The 8822-nt window shown below is 38.2% G+C and overlaps 1 long non-coding RNA gene across 1 annotated transcript; it reads right to left on the bottom strand.

The window, feature by feature from the left end:
- Positions 1-281: 281 nt before the first annotated feature.
- On the bottom strand, positions 282-8092 carry LOC138836829 (uncharacterized). Its single transcript, XR_011375078.1, has 2 exons — positions 7718-8092; positions 282-677 (listed from the first exon to the last, which is right to left on the bottom strand). It is a non-coding gene; the product is annotated as an uncharacterized lncRNA (long non-coding RNA).
- Between the last annotated feature and the right edge of the window lie 730 nt (positions 8093-8822).

An 8822-nucleotide genomic window follows, 5' to 3' on the forward strand; every position in this document is an offset into this window, starting at 1 on the left:
TATTTATCCTGCAATATGGTTCTTTGCAAAGAAAGATATTCATAAGACAATTCACACCCATTTTGACTGACTTAGAATATTGCAAATCTAGTGGTTTTGATATTCACATGGTCTAAGCTGAGACAGCCCATAAAACATTTTTTTTCCTTGTATTAGCCAGAGGTGGGGGAGTGTCAAAATGAGTAATGGTGTTGGTTATCATGACTAAGACTCTTTTATCATCCTAAAGTCAATATAATATTATTGTAACATCAATTTAAAAAGATGCTGGACACATATCATACGTGTAGAAAGTCTCTTCATTTCAGAAAAGTGAAAATTTAACACACCATGATACATTTCTCATGATTTTAATAATCAGTGGGTACTACATTGGACATCTGTGATGGTATAATCAAGACTGTGAATGAAGATCATGTAACAAATCAAGAGAGACTGTTTTCATGGCTTACAAACTTTTTTCTTAGCTTTTTCAGCACAATTATCAGAACAGCAAAATATGGCCAGAATTGCAATAGCTTTTCGGAAATTCATTTTCTCTTTTGAATGCTGTGACTTCCTCAAGAGTAACCAACTGCCAGAAAACATGGTCTTCATCTCCTGTGGAAAGTCAGGGATGAAATCTAACAAGACACGTAAGACATCTGCATCTTTGGGGCCAAGGGAGTCCAGGATATCTGTTTGATAAAAAACAATGAAGAAGTAGATAGATAGATAGATAGATAGATAGATAGATAGATAGATAGATAGATATTAAAAGACATGAATATATTCATATCAAGGAGAGCCAAATAAACTTGCAATGTTTTTCACCCTGCAATGTGACAAAATAGAATAAAACTTCGAAAGAGTCCTCAACTGTAGCTCTTTAGACTTCCTTGTTTCCCCACCTTCACTAACCAAATAGGAAGAGTACACAGTATCTCTTTGATGTGAATGTTTGCTACCACTGTACGGTGGGATTCCTTCAGAGATCCTTTCAATAATAATGATTGACAATCTGCTCTGATGACTATGGGGAGACTAAAGTCCCCCCAAAAACCGGAAAAACCCATCCTTTCACTTTTTATTCTTGTTTGTGTTTTGTTTTGTAGTTTTTATGTCTGGTCATTTGTTGTTTGTTTTTATTTCATTTCTATGTGTTATGTGTATTGTGATTTAAGATTTGCTATTCCACTTAAAGCTTCTATTTTTCATGATTATTTGGGTTTTTTTTCTCCCACTTGCCAATTTCCTAATTTGTAAGGTTTTTTTTTCTTCTTTCTTTGCCTCCCACTCTCCCCTTCTCCTTTCTCCCCACATTATACTACTACTCTATCCGCGCTACCCTGCCTAGTTCTATACACAAAGTAAGGCCTCCTTCTATGTGTGTAAACAATAATTACAGGAGTTAATTTACATTAAGTAACTCTCCAATAATATCTGAATAATCTTTCTTTAATTTCAGCAAGTCTCCCAAATACACTTATATATAACTTCTTTTTCTTACCTTCCTCTCGATCTCTAAGCTACTCCCTACATAACCTTCCTTCGAATTCTTTTCCACCTCTTACACTCAGTAACAAGGTCTTTATTCTCCTCCTACTACATATAACCCTCCCCTAGCTGTTCTTACCCTTCTACTATCATTATACCCAAGTTCTCTTCTGAACTTGAATTCATATCTTTCCAATCCTAACCCTTCACCACTCCATCTGCTCCAGCCCATTGATCCCTAATGGTTTATATCTGACCCAACTTATACTTGCATCTATAGTTGACCACAAAGTTGGTTCCATTGGACTATTTTGAGTACAAGGGGACCATCCTGTTAACTCTAAGGAACAGACTACTTATCAGCCAAACCCAGATTGTCTCAAAAGTTATAACTATACATAATCTCAACCCTGAAGCCACAATATCCTTCTCCGAGCAAAGAAAAAGAGAGCTAAATAGGAAAACACCCACACATAACTTTGAAACCCTAAGATCTATACATCTACATGACTCCAGGTTGGCTCCAATCCAAAAAAAGTCCTGTCCTACTGTTGTACCAGTGTGGTTCTTGTCTCCAAATGGGTAGAACTAACCGCAGAAATACAAGGAACATAGCCAATCAACAAACACCAATACCATCTCCACATAAACAAGCTATAGAGCAGTCCCAGAATAATCTTGAGGATAATGCCCAAGATAGATTAAAAGCATGGCTGGTAAACCTGCTGAATGAAAAATTGGACACCCTGCATAGGGTTATCAGAGAACACAATGAGGCCAACCAGAAGCTAATAGGTGACTTCATGGCCTCCACAAATAAAAAGATAAAGGAACTCCAGCAGAGGGAGAAAAAAACTAATGAAAAGATAGGAACCCAGATTAAGGAAGTGGAAAGAAAAGTCTGAGAACCAACTCCAGGAGGTAAGGCAATCTATTTAAGACTTAAAAGAAAACCTTAATAAGGAGCTGGCCACCATTAAGAAAGACCAGCAAGAAGCAAAGGTGATAAACACTAAAGTAAAAAGCCTTCAAAGTAGAATGGAGGAGGCAAAGAAAGAATATCAGAGGCTGAAGACAGTTTAGCCTCCATAGAGAAAGAGAACACAATTATTCATAACAAAACTAAGAAGCATGACAGATCACTGCAGGAAATACAAGATCAGAAAGCCTAATTTGAGAATGATAGGTATACAAGAGGGCCTGGAGAAGGAAGCCAATGGATTAGGAAATATATTCAGCAGAATCCTAGCAGAGAACTTCCCAAATATACAAAAGGACAGGCCCATCCAGATACAAGAAGCTTTTAGAACCCCAGATAGACCAACAGAATAGGACATCCTACTGTCACATTATAATCCATACTGGTTCAATAGCCACTAAAGAAAGAATTCTTAAAGCTGTCAGGGAGAACAATCACATATAAAGGTAACCCAATCAGAATCACCTCAGACTTCTCAGCAGACACTATAAAAGAAAGAATAGCCTGGAAAGAGGTATGCCATGCCCTAAAGACAAATAACTACCAACCAAAAAGAATCTACCCAGCTAAGCTCTCATTCATAGCAGAAGGACAAATAAAAACCTTCCACAGCAAGGAAAATCTGAAGCAATATATCGCTACCAAACCAGCTCTCCAAAAAATCATCAAAGACATTCTAAATATAGAAAACCAACAAGAGCAGAATATAGGCAATGAACCAGCCCCCAAACAGAGAAATACATAATCACAAGAACAGCAAAGGCACAGTTTGCCCCCAAAATATGGATAAAAACAAATACCCCTCAGTCCTACCCCTTAATATTAATGGTCTTAATTCCCCAATTAAGTGACATATATTGTCCAGTTGGATCAAAAAGCAAGATCCTTCTATCTGCTGTCTTCAAGAAACACACCTTGCCCACAAAAATAAACATATACTGAAAGTGAAAGGCTGGAACAAAATCTACCAAGCAAATGGCCCCCGTAAACAGACAAGAGTTGCAATCCTAATATCAGATAAAATAGTCTTCAAATTAAAATCGATGAGAACTGATAAAGTCACTACATACTAATTAAGGGATCTCTCCTTCAGGAGGATATCATGATTCTAAGCATCTACTCACCATATAATGAAGCACTGAAATTTATCCAAGAAACACTACTTTCCCTCAAATCTCACATAGATCAAAGACATTAATTGTGGGGAACTTTAATACACCACTATCCCCACTAGATGGATCAACCTAGCAAAAACTCAACAGAGAAACCTTGGATCTTAAAATCTGCATAGATCAACAAGACTTAATGGACATCTACCGAATATTTCACCCAGGAGCATCAGATTACACCTTCTTCTCAGCAGCACATGGAACATTCTCCAAAATAGACCACATTCTAGGCCACAAAGCACATCTGTCCAAATTCAGAAACATTAAAATTATACCCAGCATTAGATCAGACCACAAGGGAATTAAGTTAGAACTCAACACCAAAAGCCACCAAAGAAAGTCCTGTAACACATGGAGGCTGACCAACACACTATTGAACCACCAGTTGGTCATGGAAGAGATTAGAAATGAAATTCAAATGTTCATGATATTCAACAAAAATGAGCACACAAATTACCAGCCCCTCTGGGACACAGCAAAGGCAGTACTCAGAGGCAAGTTTATAGCTCTGAGTTCCTATATCAACAAATTGGAGCGATCTGAAACCAACAATTTAATGAGACATCTGAACCTCCTTGAAAAAGAGCAGCAAGATAAACCCCAATCCAGTAGACAGAAAGAAATAATTAAAATTAAATCAGAATTAAAGGAATTAAAAATTAAATCAGAATTAAAGGAATTAGAGTCCAAAAAACTATGGAAAGAATCAACAAAACAAAAGAGTTGGTTCTTCGAAAAAATTAATAAAATTGACAAACCCTTAGCAAATCTTATAAGAAAAAAAGAGAACACACCCAAATAAACAAAATCAGAGATGAGAATAGAAACATCACTACAAAAACAGCCAAGATTCAGAATATAATGAGATACTTCTCAAACCTCTATGCTAAAAGGTTTGAGAATCTGAAAGATAAGAACAAATTTCTAGCAAATATTGATATGCCCAAACTAAGCCAATATGATTTAAAACAACTTAACAGACCCATATCAAGCATTGAAATAGAAGCATCAATAAAATACCTCCCACCCAAGACAAACCCAAGACCAGATAGATTTATAGCTGACTTCTACAAGGCCTTCAAAGCAGAACTCACACCAATACTCCTCCATCTCTTCAATGAAATTGAAAGCAAAAATTCACTATCACACTCTTTTTATGAAACCAGCGTGACCCTCATCCCAAAACCAGTCAGGGACTCATCAAAGAAAGAGAACTATAGACCCATTTCTTTGATGAATTGATGCAAAATTTCTCAGCAAAAATCTTGGCCAATCGACTTCAACAACTCATCAAAGTACCATACATCACGATCAAACAGGATTCATTTCAGGGATGCAAAGCTGGTTCAATATACACACAAATCAATTAATATAATTCATCACATCAACAAGAGCAAGGATAAGAACCACATGGCTATCTCAATAGATGCAGAAAAAGCATTTGACAAAATCCAACACCCTTTTATGATGAAAGCTCTGGAAAAACTAGGAATCCATGGAACATTCCTCAATATAATAAAGGCTATATATATGACAAACCTACATCCAGCATTGTACTTAATGGTGAAAAGTTAAAGCCATTTCCTCTAAATTCAGGAACGAGACAAGGATGTCCACTCTCCCCACTCCTCTTCAACCTAGTATTAGAATGCCTAGCTACAGCAGTAAGACAAGATGCAGCCATAAAGGGGATCCAAATAGGGAAGGATGAAGTAAAACTCTCCCTCTTTGCAGATGACATGATCTTGTATTTAAAAAACCCCATGGACTCCATTCCCAAGTTACTTGAGCTGATCAGAAACTTTGGCAAGGTAGCAGGGTAAAAATTAACCCTAAGAAATCAATGGCTTTTTTGTATGCCAATAATGAGAAGAACATGGCTGAAATTAGGAAAGCAACCCCTTTTGTAATAGCCCCACAGAAAATAAAATACTTAGGAGTCAACTTAACAAAAGAGGTGAAGGCCTTGTATGATGAAAACTTTAAAAACCTGAAAAAGGAAATTAAAGCAGAACTAAGCAAGTGGAAAAAACTCCCATGCTCCTGGATTGGGAGGATTAACATCATGAAAATGGCAATACTGTCAAAGGCTATCTACAAATTCATTGGGATACCTTATCAACATTCCAACCTTATTCTTCAATGAAATAGAAGAAGCAACCCAAAAATTCATGTAGAACAATAAAAGACCCCAAATAGCAAAAAATGATCCTTAGCAGAAAGAATAGTGCTGGAGGAATATCAATACCAAATTTCAAACTCTACTACACAATCATAGTAATCAAAACAGCTTGGTACTGGCACAAGAACAGACCTCAGGACCAATGGAATAGGACTGAAGACCCAGAAATGAACCCATAGACCTATAGCTACCTAATCTTTGACAAGGGACCTAAAGAAATAAAATGAAAGAAAGACAGCCTTTTCAGTAAATGGTGCTGGCAAAATTGGTTAAACACTTGTAGAAAACTAAAACTAGATCTGTATATATCACCCTGCACCAGAATCAACTCCAAATGGATCAAAGATCTCGAAATAAAAGCAGACTCCATGAAAACATTACAGGAAGGAACAGGAGAAACTCTAGGGCTTCTTGGCACGGGCTGAAATTTTCTTTCTTTTTTTTGGGGGGGAGGGGGCGGGTCCAGTAATGGGGCCTGAACTCTGGGCCTGGGCGCTGTCCCTCAGCTCTTCAGCTCAAGGCTAGTGCTCTACCACTTGAGCCACAGCGCCACTTCTGGCTTTTTTCTTTTTGCTTATGTGGTGCTAAGGAATCGAACCCAGGGCCTCATGTGTGCAAGGCAAGTGCTCTACCACTGAGCCACCTTCCCAGCACCCAAAATTTTCTTAATAGAGACCCAGAAACACAACAAATCAAAGAAAGGTTGGACAAATGGGATTGCATGAAACTGCAGAGCTTCTGCATGGCAAAGGACATAGCTAGCAAGATCAACAGAAAGCCCATGGACTGGGAAAAGATCTTCACTAGCCATACAATTGACAAGAGTCTCATATCTAAAATATACTTAGAACTCAAAAAACTAAATCCCCCAACAACAAATCCTCAAAGAAACAACTGCCCAATAAATAAGTGGGCTAAAGACTTAAAGAGAAACTTCTCTGAAGAGGAAATAAGAATGTCCAATAAACACTTGAAGAAATGCTCAACCTCTCTAGCCATAAACGAAATGCAAATCAAGACAAGCTGAGATTCCACCTCACCCCAGTTAGAATGGCTATAATCAAGAACTCTAATAACAACAGATGGTGGAGGGGATGTGGCCAAAAAGGAACCCTACTGCATTGTTGGGGGGAGTGTAAACTTATTCAACCACTCTGGAAATTAGTATGGAGGTTCCTCAAAAGACACCACATAGAGCACCCTTATTACCCAGCAATCCCACTTTTGGGCATTTACCCAAACGATCACAAAAAAGGTTATACTAAAGCTACCAGCACAACTATGTTTATTGCAGCATTATTTACCATAGCTAAGATATGGAAGCAACCCAGATGCCCCTCAGTATATGAATGGATCAAGAAAATGTGATATATATATCACATTTGTATATATATATATATATATATATATATATATATATATATATATAATGGAATTCTATGCCTCCATCAGAAAGAATGACATTGCCTCTTTCATTAGGAAATGGAAAGACTTGGAAAAAATTATATTAAGTGAAGTAAGCCAGGCCCAAAGAAACATAGGTCCCATGGTTTCCCTTGTTTGCAATGACTAGTATATGTCTAGGACAAGCAGAGAAGATCAAAGGCAACATACATACAACCACATGAGATAATGTTAAGCAAAATGTACCCCAAGACAGGGACACGAGGTTTTTTTTTCTTTCTTTTTTGCTAGTGTTTTTAATGTACTGACAATGCACTATGTGAAAAAAATAATAATGATTGACAAAGGAAAAGCCCAGACTTGGAGGAATCTGTCACTGCATTGTAAAGCTGAGCACCTGCAACCAATGAGATCTAGAACAGCACCCTTTAGGGTGGGCTTTCCTCTCGGCAGCTGACAGCTTCCAATGCGTAGTGCAGAATTAGAGGGGCAAATAGGAGCTCTCACCTAACAGTGGCTTTATCTGAAGTGTTGGTTCATTCCAGATATTTGCCTCTCTCCTCTTCAGGTCTTTGCAGAAGTTATCAAGACCATCTACCAATGTGCTTTCACAAATAAATGTATAAGGCATTCTGGGAGGGCTGGTGGTGGTCTTGCTGGAAATCAGGCTCAGCTGGAAGCAGACTCCTAGCACATAGGACAGGAACAAGCGTGACATCCTGGGCCTTGTTTCTTGAGCTCTTGGATTTTCAGGTTTTCTGTGGAGATGGTTGCTGCTGTTACCTATGCATCAGAGCCTGTGTCAGCACCTTGGTCTTCAGGCTGCTTTTTTATCTTGGCTCAACCAGCTTTTATATACCTTGAGCCATTACTCAGCCCTTGAGCCAGTGGTTCCAGCTCCACCCCTTCTACACCCAGCTCTATAGAACTTCCTGGCTCAGCTGCTATTCACATTAATCCCTCTCTTAGCCATCCCATTTCCCATGTCCCCTCACATTTTTATAAACTGGTTTTTTTTCTTGCATTAGACCACATTTTCATCTTTCCTTTATATTCTATTCTCTCTGGGTAATAATATTTTTTAATGTTCAACAAACTATATGTAACCTTTTGAGTATCATGGTCTGAGGCTAGCCTGAACAAGAAGTACAAGATACTACTTGAAAAATAACTAAAGTACAAAGGACTAGTGGTTGGTGACTCCAGTGGTAGAGCATTTGCCTACCAAGTTAGAGGCCCTGAGTTCAAACCCCAGTGGCATCAATTAATTCTGGAACTCGTATATGACTCCCTCTCTGTAAGAATTACATTTGCTCATTCTTCGTGGCCTAAAAGTAAACACTAAAAAGAAAAACAATGGGATTTATTTCTCACAGTCCTAGTACTAGAGGTCTGAGTCTAAAATGGAGGCAGCATTAGGATTCTGTGTCTGATAGGAGCTCATTTTTCTGGTTCATTCTTAGCACGTTAAAGACCAGAGAACTCTCAGAGGTCTCTTACAAAGCTGTTAAAGTTCTCCACTCTTAGGACTTAACATCTCCCAAAGCTCCCATCTCCAGTTGCCAGCAGTGGAGATGAGGCTTCATCACACAAGTTTGGTGAAATATAATTC

Source organism: Dipodomys merriami, unplaced genomic scaffold, assembly GCF_024711535.1.
Source record: "Dipodomys merriami isolate MVZ:Mamm:240054 unplaced genomic scaffold, mDipMer1.0.p SCAF_26, whole genome shotgun sequence".
In the NCBI taxonomy this organism is placed as follows: domain Eukaryota; kingdom Metazoa; phylum Chordata; class Mammalia; order Rodentia; family Heteromyidae; genus Dipodomys; species Dipodomys merriami.